This window comes from Mobula hypostoma, chromosome 2 (assembly GCF_963921235.1).
Source record: "Mobula hypostoma chromosome 2, sMobHyp1.1, whole genome shotgun sequence".
Lineage (NCBI taxonomy): Eukaryota > Metazoa > Chordata > Chondrichthyes > Myliobatiformes > Myliobatidae > Mobula > Mobula hypostoma.
In genome coordinates, this window is record NC_086098.1 from 187,189,103 (window position 1) to 187,205,904 (window position 16,802).

General features: G+C 40.9%; 1 protein-coding gene across 1 annotated transcript in view; it reads left to right on the plus strand.

The window, feature by feature from the left end:
- The first annotated feature begins 3,919 nt into the window (after positions 1–3,919).
- Positions 3,920–16,802, plus strand: part of LOC134342750 (homeobox protein TGIF2-like) — a 54,517-nt gene continuing 41,634 nt past the window's right edge. Inside the window, exon 1 of the mRNA XM_063041261.1 lies at positions 3,920–4,240. The gene's annotated coding sequence lies outside the window, so the exon portion shown is untranslated. The remainder of the gene's footprint in view (positions 4,241–16,802) is intronic.

Consider the following 16,802-nt stretch of genomic DNA (forward strand, 5'->3'; position numbering starts at 1 on the left):
ATCGTCAAAAGCACTGTTTGAAGGCAGTCCACTAAGTGTCTGCACTGATTTTGTTCATTGACAGTCAATCAACATTGACTGCATGCATTGAGTAGCAACCTACGTCAATAATTATTAGGAACTAAGACACAGGTTTATAGTACTGAAGTAGTTTTGGTAGTGTTCTAATTTCATTTAAATATGAACATAATTTGTTACTCAGTTAAACAGTAGTTTATCTTTTTTTTAAACCTTTTTAATTATTTCCATGAAATTTCGGCTAATTGGGGCAGCCACTTGATTGAGCCAAAATGTACTGTCCCAATTAACCAGAATCCATTGTATATCTCAAAGTTGCTGGTGAACACAGCAGGCCAGGCAGCATCTGTAGGAAGAGGTACAGTTGACGTTTCAGACCGAGACTCTTACTAACTCTTCCTTCAGTTAGTCCTGACGAAGGGTCTCGGCCTGAAACGTCGATTGTACCTCTTCCTAGAGATGCTGCCTGGCCTACTACATTCACCAGCAACTCTGATGTGTGTTGCTTGAATTTCCAGCATCTGCAGAATTCCTGTTGCTTCCATTGTATATCTATTAATTTTGAAGAATTTTACTAATTTGTTCAACCATACACCTTTCCCCTACAAGAGGGAGAACACCAAGCCTTTTCTGGTAATAGTGATGCTGCTGAAGTAGAGCTGTGAAATGTGATTTGAGATTTGTTACAATAAAACAGCACTGTATGTGAGCGAAGGGAAATTGTAAAAAAAACCTAAAGCTTTAAAAATAAAGGGCTGAGAGCCGATTGACAGCAATTTATGGGAGAAGGCTGATGGGGGTGAGTCAATTACTCAATAGATATGGATAGTGGTTCCTTGATTGAGCTTTTTGAGGAGGTGGTGAAGGAGATTGATGTGGTAGGGCAGTGAACGTCGTCCACATGGATTTTATTAAGGCATTTGACAAGGTCCCTCATCGTGGGTTGATCAGAAGATTGGGATGCATGGGATCAATGGTGACTTGGCAGGTTGGGTTCACAGACAGCTTGCCCATAGAAGGCAAAGAGGTGGTATTCTGGAAGGGTGTTATTCTGGTTGGAGGTCCGTTACCAGTGGTGTTCAGCTGGGCTCAGAGCTGAGCCTTCTGACCTTTGTGACATAGTACTTCTAAATGACGTTGTTGAAAATGTGGATATGTACTGTAGGTTAGTAAGTCTGTAGATGATCCAAAGATTGGTGGAGCTGTGGACAGTGTAGAGGACTGTCAAATGACAAAGTAGAATACAGATCCGTTATGAGCAGATGAATGGCAGATGGAGTTTAGTCTGAACAAGTATAAGGTGTCGCTCATTGTGTGGTAAAGAAGTCATGTGGCAAAACAGCAACACAAGGGACTGCGGATGCTGGAATATGAATCAAAATAGTAGATGTTGGAGGAACTCAGTGTGTCAAGCCCTTCATCCGGAGTTATAGAATGCTTGGACAGATCATTGAGGAAATCAGAAGACATGGATGTGTGGCAATTAACAACACTTCACAGTGCTGGTGATCACTGATCGAGGTTCAATTCCTGCTATTGTGCGTGAGAAGTTCGTATGTACTCTCCGTGACTACATGGGTTTCTTCTAGATGTTGTGGTTTCCTCCCACAATCCAAAGATTAGCGTTAGTCACTTGTGTGCAAGCTATGTTGGCGCCAGAAGCATGCGACACTTGTAGGTTCTCCCCAGCACAACCCAACTGTGTTGGTCAATGATGCAAAATGGCACATTTCACTGTATGTTGTGATGTTTCAATGTACGTTTGACAATACACGAGACTGCTCAATTTATATAGCAGCAATGTAAAACTTTGGTCAAGCTGCACTTGGAGTAGTGTGTACAATTCTAGTCACGCCATTACAGAAAAATTGTGGAGGATTTGGAAGGAGTACAGAAAAAGATTATTAGGATTCTACGTGAATTAAAGGGAACAAATTAGAAGGATAGGTTGGACAAACTTGAATTGTTTTCTCTGGAGTGTAAGAGGTTGAGGGGAGACCTGATAGAAATTTATAAAATTATGAGAGGTATTGATAGCGAAAACATTCATAATCTTCTCCCTAGGATAGAAATGTAGCTCGGCCTTATGTGGAGAAGGCTGTTTTAAGTGAAGTGAGCCAAATGGAATATTAGACTCCTGCTAAGGCTTGAAGCTATTAATTCACAACAGCATTTATGGCTGCACAGAGTGTAGATGATAATCAACAACAGCACAGTCTTAAAGTGCCACCCAAAGCAGAAGGAACAAGGAAGGGTTAATTGCAGACTGTTATCCTGATCCCCATTTTTAAGATAATCCTAGTTAAAACTTGTATGCTGTTTTACACATCTGCAAACTTAAACTTTAAGTAATAGAGCCGGAAGTTACAGTGTAAAACACAAAGCTGTCCCACTGCCTCTGGAGTCCAAACTAAACAAGAATCAGCGTATTGTTATTAACACGGATTGGTTGACCTAAAGATTTGATCATGTGATGCTGGCATGAAGTTTGTAAATGGAATTCCTTTTTCCTGTATAAATGTTGGGTCTCCAGGGGATAAGCATCAGCTCACTAAGAGGCTTCAAACAATACATTCTCTTGCTAGCAACAAAAATAAAAAACACAAAATTCCCTAGTGACCCTATGCACATTTTACATAGAGATGTGATTGATCTTCGTTCTTTCTTCGCTCCAGAGTATTTTGCTCCATACTGTCCCACACCCCAGGAGGCGTCACTTTCACTTCTCCTCTCATTCTAGGAGGAAGCTTCTTCTATTCTCCTCCCAATCAAGGAGGTGTCCTTTCAGTTCTCATCCACATCAGGAGATGGCCTCTGTGGTCTTCCTGCTCTGGCTAGAGGCATTCGCCCATGTGCTCTTACTCTGGGACACTGTGTCCTGGCACTCTCCTGTAGAAGTGTAGAAAATGGAACAGTTGATTGCTCTGTCACTCTGTGATAAAGATGGAGATAAAGGCAAAGATAAAGATTAGCTTTATTTGTCACATGTACATTGAAACATCAAAACATACAGTGAAATGCAATGCTTGCTTCAGGGATGTGCTGGGGCAGCCTGCCTGAGGTAGGTGGGACAGTAGAAAACAAAATTCTCTGAAGCAGAGGAAGACCAAAGAGTTTGGCCATATCTTAATGGATTGTTGGAGAAACATTCATAGGAGCATTTGGGAATTTTGTGTTTTCAGTTTTGGTTGGTAGCAAAAAAATGTATTCTTTAAAGCCTCCTGAAGAGCTGACACTCAACCCCTGGAGACCCAACCATAATACAGGAAAAGGAATACCATTTACAAATTGCACTCCAGCATCACATGATCAAACCTTCAGGTTAACCAACTTATGCCAACACAGCATGCCCATCCTTACTAACCCTAACCTGGACCTCTTTGGGATTTGGGAGGAAACGGAGCAACCGCAGCACCCAGAAGAAGCCCACACAGTCATGGGGAGAATCCTTACAGAAGGCGGGTGAATGGGATTGAAAGGGAAAATAAATCAGCCATGACCGAATGGCAGAGCAGACTTGATTGGCCAAATGGCCAAATTCTGCTCCTTCATCTTATGGTCTTATGTTCAAAACAGGAACAACTCCAAGGTCCTCCTCACTCATAAGCATCAATATTATTAAACATAATTATACATAACTGCTATTCTGAGGTCCTCATACATCATGATTGAGCTTCAAATGTGACAAGCAGACACAGCTCAGTTCAAAGGATTATTTCTCTTACAGAGTAAGGTAGGTCCCAGAAAAACTGGGAGCATGCATTTATCAGCTCACGTTGACCAATTCACCAACAAATGATTAACTCATCAACTTAATGATTAACTTCTGCAATGCATTTCTGAGCAACATCCAACCAAGGTCAAACTTAATATTTTTCAGTGTCTGTGAAGATAGCAATAAGTCTGCACTCTGACTTCACAGCCAAGAGGAAGTTACATTTGAATTCAGCAAATATAACCTCATTCAGATCTGAGGAAGGGAGAAATTAAACTGTTTCCCATTTCTTATTGCTGTCTGATCACAGATGCTATGGTTGTGGATACAAACATGGGGTACGGCATATACGTCAAAGGCCTGACAGCACTATCAAGGAAAAATATTTTTCATTTACTGTGGTCATCAAGGAGAAGACCAGTATTGGGCTTAAGCCAAGACCTTCACCAGTCGTTTAAAAGAATCAACCATATTGCTATGACCCAACAGTAACACAGACCAGCAGAGGTAAGGATGTCAGATTTCCTTCCCTTCAGGACATAAATAAACCAGGTAGTTTCTTACAATGGTCTTTTACTGGTTTTATTTCAGATTATTTAATTGATTGAATTTAAATTCAGTAGATGTTGTGATGATATTTGAACTTTTGATATTTGAACCGTGATGCAGGGTCTCGGCCAGAAATGCTAATTGTCCTTTCCTTTCTGTAGATGCCATTTAACCTGCTGAGTTCCTACTGTACTTTGTGTGTGTCACGCTGGATTTCCAGCAGCCACAGAACCTCTTGTGTTTTTGAACTCTTTATCACTGGATTATTATTCCCTTTTATTTGGATTATTTGTCCAGGAACTTTATAACACAGTATAACTGTGATGATACCATCTCAAACATTCCTATTTGTTGACCTTGGTGGCAAGACAAGTTTCACATCCGCTACTATTGAGTGTTAAAATGGACCTTTTTGCGAATTCTGGCATTATAGAAAAGTCATTACACAGTTGATGTGGTTATTCGATATCTCTATCAGTTAATGAAAGATTTTATAGTAAACTTGGTCTAATCCTTACATTCAAATTGCCCTGATACAGAGCAATCTCTCCTGACTTACACGTTTTCAGATCATTTTCAAAATGGCCAAACAGTTTTTTTTTCTCTCTCCACAACTAGTTCTGTACCCCAGTGGTTCAGTATTCCATTAAATGTAAGAGTCTGAAAATAATTTGTAAAGCTAATCTGACTCAGGAGATTCATTGTGATTGAAGTGTGCCTCTCTGTAGGACAGATTAAAATCAAAAACTCTGGGCAATAATACTCTGAAATAATTTAGTACAGATTCAGTTTGAGTGAAGTCTACAATGCAAGCCCTGCACATCTGTGTAAAGCCACCACAGGAAGTTACTAGTCTAACTGCGGATTTCTTATTGCCTTGTCAGACTCAAGGACAGGCCCAAGATAGATCCGGAACCAGACTCAATGCCAGTTTGTATTGTGGTGCCGTTTAAAAAAAAGTTACTTTAAATTTTGTTCATTTTTAAACTGCAAAGTTCAAAAGGTATTCCAATTCATCAGTTCCCACACTATACCACCATTCCAGCTAAGGCTTGCTCTCCTTTGTGTGATTATATGAGGATACAATAAATTTCCTTTTTTTTAATCATTTAATTTGTCGCATGAAGACCTTGAATCCATTCACTGCAATTTAACACATTGTCCTCATTTCTTGTGCACTTGATTCACAAAGAGTACTTTGATTTACTTATAAATTCAATGAAGAATAATAAAAATGTTGAACTGCATCACCATGTCACTTGCACATGATGTCACTATGACAACAAGCTGAGTATATCTATGACTTGGCTTCTATTCTTGTCTAATCACGAAACCATTGTTGACAGTGTCTCAATATTTATTAAGAGAAACACAATAGAAAATCACTTCCATAAATGCTTTTGTATTTAAAAATTTTCTTGCAGGCTGCTTCCTTAAAAATTATTTATGTCATTATTCAAGAACTGGATCCTCTAAGCTCCGGCATGCTTCCCATCTTCTTATTGTTGGCACCTTAGGCTCTGATGCTCATACAAAGGAACAGATGAGATTCAGTTCTCTGCACTCATTTCATTTCCAGAGGCAGACTTAACCTAACCGGAGAATCAGTGACCCATATTTACAAGAACTTACCTCACTTTCTGGAATACAGGCCTGCTTCGATTGTGAAGAACCACTGACAGAGGGAATCCAACCCATCTCAAACTGGTTACACTCCTGTCATGTTAAACATGCCTACAGCCAGTTAAAAATCTGTCCTTAATGTTCCTACTTCAACTGAGACCAAACAGCATCTGTTCCTCTAAGGTGGTTTTACAGTGGAGAAGTGCAGCCACCTGCAGGAATGAAAATATGGTTCCATGAATCAGCCTTCTGAAGGTAGAAACTGCTTTCAATTACGTAAATGTTGGCCCAGTCCCACGCATTTTCCTTTTTTGTGGATCTCTATGTTAACAGCCTCTTCTCCCAGCTGAACAGTCATTTCTTTGATGGGAATGTTCTTAGCCTGAAACATGAAGTATGGATAATTTTTGCAGCAAGAAACAAGATTTCTTCTTCCAACAGAATGTCTCTTCAATAATTTCAATTCTGGGCAATAGTATAAAATAGATGAGAGTAAATTCGCAATGAATTTTACATTACTTCTGATTCTCTTTTCAATTGACTAAGAGATTTAAGTCTGAGTGATGTAAGGAGTGATGTTAGGAGTGATGTTAGGAGTGGATGTTAGGAGTGACGTTAGGAGTGATGTTAGGAGTGCTGTTAGGAGTGATGTAAGGAGTGATGTAAGGAGTGATGTACGGAGTGATGTTAGGAGTGATGTTAGGAGTGATGTTAGGAGTGATGTAAGGAGTAATGTAAGGAGTGATGTTAGGAGTGATGTAAGGGGTGATGTTAGGAGCACCTGCCTCCTTTCATTATCACTTGTTTTACACAATTTTAACCTGTCAGCTCTGCTTCCATCTGGTCAGGGAAAATCTCAATTTGACAGTAAATGCACTTGAGTAAATTCAAAATATTCTTATAAACTCTGCAACAGTACTTCTGGGAGAAAGACTTAGATCATCAAAGTAAAATTTTCCAGTGCAAGTTATGGATAAGTTCAGTGAGAACTTAATTCAGTCAAATTATTTCAGAATACTATTGCCCAGAGTTTTTGATTTTAATCTGTCCTACAGAGAGACACACTTCAATCACAATGACTCTCCTGAGATTTTTTTTATATTTTAGTATTGTTTGATCATGTCTTGACAGATTATATTGTTATGGGTGTCCAGATCTAAGTTCGCTTCTCTTTTCACTCAAAGCCCTTCCATACTTTTTCATGTACACATGCAAACATCTTGGTCAGTCAAAACACTTATTCCCACCGTAATCAAGCATCAGACACTGTAACATTTGAAGAAGCTCTTCGGCCTGCCATTTCTGTGCTGACCACACTGCCGGTCTCACTAATCCAATTCATGTAGGGACACTGAAGCAAATTGTATCACCCCGCCTTTACCTCAGCTAATTCAGCAAAAAGAAAATGAAGATTAAATCCAATAAATCTAATCTAAATCTAAATCATTCCTGATCCACACTGTCAAACTTTGAAAAAACCGATTGAACCCTCAGTGGTATTTCAAGTGTTCTTTTAAAAACACCATTCATTGAGTAGTTGTTATGTCAGTATATGAGATATGTGGCCTTTTCAAATGGAAATAATCTCATTTAGAAATTAGTAAGGGTTTTTGGATCCTGTCGGTTTACGACAATTTAATGGATAAAATGAGAATAGAGAACATTTACATGGTCCATCCATTTCACTCTTTGTAAAGTCATTGTGAGGTTTACATTCTGTTAACGTCCTTCCACAGCCTCAAAAGGGAACATTTTCATAAACAACTTTCAATGTTTTTGTTCCACTGTTCCTTCTGCTATTCTGTAAATTTCTAACACTGTTAAGCCTATTATTCTCTCCCAACTTGCCTCATTGCAACAGCTGGTTCATCTTTTGATATTAGGGTTTACAGCAGGCACTCACACAACAGTCTGAATTTATTCAGAAAATCATTCTCTAACAGATAAATATGACAAAATATGGGATGGTAGAATAATTTTATCACTTCCATTTACTCTCAACGAGAATGTGCTCTTATTAAAATGTAATATAAATATATTGGTGATATTATTTTTTGAAAGTTGAGCTCTTGCTCCCTATACTCAATTGGTCTTGCACAATTCCTAAGTCACTTCGAATCCTAGTGACATCATTAACCCATTCTATATCTAATGTATATTTTTTCTGATTATTTCCATATAACCATATAACCATATAACAATTACAGCACGGAAACAGGCCATCTTGGCCCTTCTAGTCCATGCCGAACTCTTACTCTCATCTAGTCCCACCGACCTGCACTCACCTCATAAACCTCCTTTCCTTTCCTGTCCATATAGTTGTCCAATTTAACTTTAAACAACAACATCGAACCTGCCTTAACCACTTCTGCTGGAAGCTCGTTCCACATAGCTACCACTCTCTGAGTAAAGAAGTTCCCCCTCATGTTACCCCTAAACTTTTGCCCTTTAACTCTCAACTCATGTCCTCTTGTTTGAATCTCCTACTCTCAATGGAAAATGCCTATCCACATCAACTCTATCTATCCCCCTCATAATTTTAAAATACCCCTATCAAGTTCCCCCTCAACCTTCTACGTTCCAAAGAATAAAGACCCAACTTGTTCAACCTTTCTCTGTAACTTAGGTGCTGAAACCCAGGTAACATTCTAGTAAATCTTCTCTGTATTCTCTCTATTTTGTTGACATCTTTCCTATAATTCGGTGACCAAAACTGTACTGTACTGTACTGTACAGTACATATTACAGGTTATCATTTCAAAAATATTCATCATAATTTTCAAAAATATGTTGTATTTTTACTTCCTGAAGAAGGGCCTCAGCCAAAACATTGACTGTTTATTCATTTCTGTAGATGCTGCCTGACCTGCTGAGTTCTTCCAGCATTTTGTGTGTGTTGCTTTGGACTTCCAGCATCTGCAGATCTTCTTGTATTTGTATTTTTACTTACTTGCGTGGTCTCTCAAAGCACATGATTCTGCCCATATATTCTCCTGTGTTTTGATGTATTTTCTCTCCTTCTTCCCTCACTCCTTTCATTTCCCAGGACTCTGACTATCTTGCCTCCATACTCTGAAACTGCTTTTCTAAATCACCAACTTCATGAATTTGAAACATTCCTTTTGAAAAGACCATAAGACCATAAGACCATAAGACAATAAGACAAAGGAGCAGAAGTAGGCCATTCGGCCCATCGAGTCTGCTCCGCCATTTTATCATGAGCTGATCCATTTTATCCTATTTAGTCCCACTGCCCCGCCTTCTCACCATAACCTTTGATGCCCTGGCTACTCAGATACCTATCAATCTCTGCCTTAAATACACCCAATGACTTGGCCTCCACTGCTGCCCGTGGCAACAAATTCCATAGATTCACCACCCTCTGATTAAAAAAATTTCTTCACATTTCTGTTCTGAAAGGGCGCCCTTTCCATCCTGAAGTCATGCCCTCTCGTACTAGACTCCCCCATCATGGGAAACAACTTTGCCACATCCACTCTGTCCATGCCTTTTAACATTCGAAATATTTCTATGAGGTCTACCCTCATTCTTCTAAACTCCAAGGAATACAGTCCAAGAGCGGACAAACGTTCCTCAAATGTTAACCCTCTCATTCCTGAAATCATTCTCGCGAATCTTCTCTGTACCCTCTCCAATGTCAGCACATCCTTTCTTAAATAAGGAGACCAAAACTGCCCACAGTACTCCAAGTGAGGTCTCACCAGCGCCTTATAGAGCCTCAACATCACAACCCTGCTCCTATACTCTATTCCTCTAGAAATGAATGCCAACATTGCATTCGCCTTCTTCACTACTGACTCAACCTGGAGGTTAACTTTAAGGGAATCCTGTACGAGGACTCCCCAGTCCCGTTGCATCTCAGAACTTTGAATTTTTTCCCCATTTAAATAATAGTCTGCCTGTTTATTTTTTCTGCCAAAGTGCATAACCATACACTTTCCAACATTGTACTTCATTTGCCACTTCTCTGCCCATTCTTCCAATCTATCCAAGTCTCTCTGCAGACTCTCCGTTTCCTCAGCACTACCGGCCCCTCCACCTATCTTCGTATCGTTAGCAAACTTAGCCACAAAGCCTTCTATTCCATAATCCAGATCGTTGATGTACAATGTAAAAAGAAGCGGCCCCAACACTGACCCCTGTGGAACATCACTGGTAACCAGCAGCCAACCAGAATAGGATCCCTTTATTCCAACTCTCTGTTTCCTGCCAATCAGCCAACGCTCTATCCACGTATGTAACTTTCCTGTAATTCCATGGGCTCTTATCTTGTTAAGTAGCCTCATGTGTGGCACCTTGTCAAAGGCCTTCTGAAAATCCAAATATACAACATCCACTGCATCTCCCTTGTCTAGCCTACTGGTAATTTCCTCAAAAAATTGTAATAGGTTTGTCAGACAGGATTTTCCTTTAAGGAATCCATGCTGAGTTCTGCCTATCTTGTCATATGCCTCCAGGTACTCTGTAACCTCATCCTTGACAATCGACTCCAACAACTTCCCAACCACCGACGTCAAGCTAACAGGTCTATAATTTCCTTTTTGCTTCCTTGCCCCCTTCTTAAATAGCGGAGTGACATTTGCAATCTTCCAGTCTTCCAGAACCATGCCAGAATCTATCGACTTTTGAAAGATCATCGCTAATGCCTCCGCAATCTCCACAGCTACTTCCTTCAGAACACGAGGGTGCATTCCATCTGGTCCAGGAGATTTATCGACCTTTAGCCTATTCAGTTTCCTGAGTACTTTCTCTGTCGTAATTGTGACTGCGCACACTTCTCTTCCCTGCCACCCTTGAGTGTCCGGTATCCTGCTGTCTTCCTCAGTGAAGACTGATGGAAAATACTTGTTCAGTTCTACTGCCATCTCCTCATCTCCCATTACAATTTCTCCAGCATCATTTTCTATCGGTCCTATATCTACTCTCACCTGTCTTTTACTCTTTATATACTTGAAAAAGCTTTTAGTATCCTCTTTGATATTATTTGCTAGTTTCCTTTCATAGTTAATCTTTTCTCTCTTAATGACCTTCTTGGTTTCCTTTTGTAAGGTTTTAAAAACTTCCCAATCCTCTGTCTTCCCACTAATTTTTGCTTCCTTGTATGCCCTCTCCTTTGCTTTAACTTTGGCTTTGACTTCTCTTGTCAACCACGGTTGCATCCTTTTTCCACTCGAAAATTTCTTCTTTTTTGGAATATACCTGTCTTGCACCTTCCTCACTTCTCACATAAACTCCAGCCACTGCTGCTCTGCCATCTTTCCCGCCAGTGTCTCTTTCCAGTCAACTTTGGCCAGTTCCTCTCTCATGCCACTGTAATTTCCTTTACTCCACTGAAACACCGACACATCAGATTTCGGCTTCTCTTTTTCTAATTTCACAGTGAAGTCAATCGTGTTATGATCACTGCCTCCTAAGGGTTCCTTCACCTCAATCTCTCCAATCACCTCCGGTTCATTACACAATACCCAATCCAGTACAACTGATCCCCTAGTGGGCTCAACAACAAGCTGTTCTAAAAAGCCATCTCGCAGACATTATACAAATTCTCTCTCTTGAGATCCAGTGCCGACCTGATTTTTCCAATCTACTCGCATGTTAAAATCCCCCACAATTATCATAACACTGCCCTTCTGACAAGCCTTTTCTACTTCCGGTTGTAATTTGTAGTCCACATCCCTGCAGCTGTTTGGAGGCCTATAAATAACTGCCATCAGGGTCTTTTTACCCCTGCTATTCCTTAGCTCAACCCATAAAGATTCTGCACCTTGCGATCCTATATCACCTCTTTCTAATGATTTAATATCATTTCTTACCAATAAAGCCACGCCTCCCCCTCTGCCTACCTTCCTATCCTTCCGATACACCGTGTATCCTTGGACGTTCAGCTCCCAGAGACATGCATCCTTTAGCCAGGTCTCAGTGATGGCCACAATATCATACCTGCCAATCTGTAACTGTACAACAAGATCATCCACCTTATTCCTTATGCTGCGTGCATTTAAGTATAACACCTTAAGACCAGTATTTGATACTTTTTGCTTTGATTTCACTGCAACTTTATTGCACTTCAACTCATCCCAATGGCTACAGATTTGCCCCATTACCTGCCTGTCTTTCCTGACATCTTTACAGCTCACTATCTTAGATTTATTTCTGTTTTCCCCTTCCTCCGCTCTATCATTCCGGTTCCCATCCCCCTGCCAAATTAGTTTAAACCCTCCCTAACAGCTCTATTAAACTTTCCCGCCAGGATATTGGTCCCCTTCAGGTTCAGGTGTAACCTGTCCTTTTTGAACAGGTCATACTTTCCCCAGAAGAGATCCCAATTATCCAAGAATCTGAAGCCCTGCCACCTACACCTCAGTGCTCAGTGAACCTATTTTTCACATCTCCTTAGGCTTGGCCGCTATACCATTTTGTAAAACGTCTTGGGATTCTTTGCCATATTAAAGGAGTCATAGGCCATAGTCACACAAAGCAGACCCACCTTTGGCCCACCAGCTCCATACCAGCTGCTTTGCCTTTCTCCACTGTAGATGAACATAGGGGTATGATAGGTAATTGGGGAAGGGGTTCTGAAGCAGGGCACTTTTGCTGCCTTATTTGATTAGATCTTCCTTAAAGTCCAGTCTTTCCTGGGGAAAAAATAAGTTTTGTCTAGGAGGGCCAAGAGTAGGGACTGTTAGGACATATTCCAGAATTATGACATATAGCAAATTCTAATTTTAACAGCAGCAAGTCTCCAGACCTGAACATGGATTGTAGATTGAATTTAAAGTGCAGCTCTGAACAATGGCCTTCCATTTGAGTGAAGATGCCTGAATATGCAAGAATGTGGCCTGGAGTTGGTGGGAATGGGAGTTTGGGAGTCGGGAGAGTGGGTGCGAAGGAGGAGGTGTTTAAAAACTACATGTAATTCAAAGGAAGCATTGTACCTATAGAATTGTCCTGCTGTTACCTTTGATCCTTAGCATTTAAAGGTGCCATGTAATAGCTGGGTCAGGCAGGCCTCTTCTTCCAAAAGTGTCTCAATATGATGTCTGTTGCTCGTTTTTGGTGAAGCAATCTTTTCTATACTCACTAGCTTCAGTGTCTCTCTGGTGACTTTATTCACATTACAACATTCATTAATTCCGTTTTAGAGAGTCCTACAGATTGGAAACAGCCCCTCAGCTCACAATGTTCATCCAAGCCATCAAGTACCAATCTCTACTGATTCGTATTTTTCAATAATTTGTCCAGATTACTTTGGTTATTCAAATGGGTGGCGGGATGCAGACACTGTACGTCTCCACCAAAGGAGGTGCAAGCCATTCCTTCCCTCCTGCAGGTCTGCAGGTCACCTTTGGGCAGGGCGTAGCACTTGCTTAGCCCCTGATCAGGGTCACATGACCAGTGGGGCATATCACAAGTGTTAGCTATGTGACCACTGATACCAGGCAGACAATCTCTGAAGAGTATTGATAATGGCTGCGGTCACTCACCTTGTAAAGATACTGCCTAGAGGAAGACAATGGCATACCACTTCTGAAGAAAAATTTGCCAAAAAAAGTCATGGTCATGCAAAGATCATGATCGCCCACATCATACGACATGGCATATAATGAACAAACAAATGATTCAAATACCTGCCAAAGGATTTTGGTCCAAAACGTCAACTGTACTCTTTTCCATTGGTGCTGCCTGGCCTGCCGAGTTCCTCCAGCATTTTGTGTGTGTATTTCAAATACCTGTCTAAATATTGCTTAAAGAGTGATTGTAACAATCTCCTTAGGCAATATTTTCTGAATATTAACTATGTAAAAAAACTTCCTTTTCAGATCCTCTTTAAGTTTCCCCACTCGCCTTAAACCTAGCTCCCTTGCTTTTGACACACATACCACAGGAAAAAGATTCTACCTCTGCCTCTCATAATATCATCTGCTTCCACCATGTCACTCATCAGCTTCCTTTGCTCCAGAGAAAATAAGCTGCATCCATCTAATATCTCTGTATAACTAAATCTTCCAATCCAGGCAATATCCCAATAAATCACCTTTGCACCCTATCCAGGACAATCACCCAGATTTAATGAAAGGGCAATGTTTAAGTTTAAACTATGTAAAACTAATTTCAAACTTTAAAGACAAGGGATTCTACAAGTGCTGGAAATCCAGAGCAATGTACACAAAATGCCGTAGGAGCTCGGCAGGCCAGGCGGCATCTATGAAAAGGAATAAGCAGTCGATGTTTCAGGCCGAGACCGTTGAACCGGACTGGAAAGGAAGGGGGAAGAAGCCAGAATAAGAAGCGGGGGGAGGGGAGCTAGTATAAACTGGCAGGTGATAGCTGCAGCCAGACGAGGGGGAAGATGTGTGGGGAAGGGGAGGGGGTGAAGTGAGAAACCGGGAGGTGATAGGTGGAGAATGGATCAGAGGAGAAAGGGAAGGAGGAGGGGCAACAGAGGAAGGTGATAGGCAGATGAGGAGAAGAGAAGGGACACGTGAGGAGCCAGAAAGGGGAATGGAAAAAGTGAGAAGAGAAGGAGGGAAAATGACTGGAAGTTAGAGAAATCAATGCTCATACTGTCAGGTTGGAGGGTACCTGGACGAAATATAAGGCGTTGGTCCTCCAACCTGAGAGCGGTCTCACTGTGGCAGAAGAGGAGGCCATGGACTGAGATGGCAGAATGGGGAGTAGAATTAAAATGGGTGTATCTTTACTCAGCTCCAGACTTCGTTCTACTGAAAATGGGTCTTGTTAATAAGCTTTTGTTACTCAGAATTCTAACTTTGGCTCTGCACAACTGGCTGATCAGTTTCTACAATTTAAACAAACTGGTACCAGAAAACCAGCAAACTTTCCTAGTATTGCTATTACCCGTATTTTCTCAGCATCCTGACTGTTAAAGACTTTCTAACAGCAAATATACTAAAACTAGACTTCCAATTACCTAATTAAAACAAGGAGGTAACTATTATGCCATTAGTTGTATTGGTAATAAACTCAGATTGCTCCCATGAATAATTACAGATCTCTAACTGCCATCATGTAGGAATGCAAAGTTCTTCCTCCAAATAAAACCAATATTTTTGTATTCCATATAATTGTTCAAAGTTTATAGCTTTTGGATGAAAATGTTGTGAGTCCACTTTTCTGCAATGCCTGTGGTAACACTAGTTGCACTGTTCTCATGGTAAAAATTTTGCAGCAAAAGGAGGCATGTTTCTAAAGCTTTGTTCTGTTAATTTAATCACAGTAGGTAAGCATTAAATACTAACTTCATACACAGGATTCTTGTGCAAGCTTAATATAGTTATCTGTAAAACAGATACAAGGTCAATTTCTACTCTAACTAACCTAAATAATAAGCTTGATATAAAATAACACTGCAGAGATAATTATAACTAATTGTCAATTCGATCTGTGAATCGTGAAAATGCATTACCTCCAGAGGTCGAAGGCTCACTTTAAAACTGCACTTGGTCTTAAAATGGATTTTGTTTATCTGCAGATAACCTTTATCACACTGTGACAACTGAGAATGTTGTTCTGTCAAGGTTGGGCAATATCTGGAGTCCAGCATTAAGACCATAAGACATAGGAGCAGAATTAGTCTACTTGGCCCCTTAAGTCTGCTCTGCCATTCCATCATGACTGACTTATTTTCCCTCTCAACCACATTTTCCTGCCTTCTTCCTGTAAACTATGACTCCCTTACTAATTAAGTACCCATCAACCGCTGCCTTAAATACACCCATTGAATTAGACTCCACAGCATCGGTGGCAATAAATTCCACAGATTCACCACCCTCTGGCTAAAGGGATTCCTCTTCATCTCTGTTCTAAAGGGATGTCCTTCTATTCTGAGTGTGTGCCCTCTGGTCCTAGACTCCCCACTTTTGGAAACATTCTCTGTCTAAGCCTTTCAATATTTGGTAGGTTTCAACAATATACTCCTTTATTCTTCTAAACTCCAGTGATCAGAGCCATCAAATGCTCCTCGTACATTAACCCTTTAAAGCCCAAGATCATTCTTGTAAACCTCCTCTGGACCCCCTCTAATGCCAGCACATCCATTCGATATGGAGCCCAAACAAGCTTACAATACTTCATAAAAATTGCTGGTGAATGCAGCAGGCCAGGCAGCATCTATAGGAAGAGGTACAGTCAACGTTTCAGGCCAAAACCCTTCGTCAGGACTAAGTGAAAGAAGAGCTAGTAAGAGATTTGAAAGTGGGAGGGGGAGGGGGAGATCCAAAATGATAGGAGAAGACAGGAGGGGGAGGGATGGAGCCAAGAGCTGGAAAGTTGATTGGCAAAAGGGAAATGAGAGGATCATGGGACAGGAGGCATAGGGAGAAAGAAAGGAGGAGGGGGGGATCCCAGAGGATGGACAAGGGGTATAGTGAGAGGGGCAGAAGGAGAAAAAGAGAGAGAGAAAAAAATATATAATAATAATAAATAAATAACGGATGGGGTACGAGGGGAATGTGGGGCATTAATGAAGGTTAGAGAAGTCAATGTTCATGCCATCAGGTTGGAGGCTACCCAGATGGAATATAAGGTGTTGTTCCTCCAACCTGAGTGTGGCTCCATCTTTACAGTAGAGGAGGCCGTGGATAGACATATCAGAATGGGAATGGGAGGTGGAATTAAAATGTGTGGGTTCCCCCTTTCTTTCTCCCTAGGCCTCATCCCCCTCCCCCTCCAACTTTCAAATCTCTTACTATCTCTTCTTTCAGTTAGTCCTGACGAAGGGTCTCGGCCCGAAACGTCGACTGTACCTCTTCCTAGAGATGCTGCCTGGCCTGCTGCGTTCACCAGCAACTTTTATGTGTGTTGCTTGCAATTCCAGCATCTGCAGATTTCCTCGTGTTTACAATACTTCAAATGT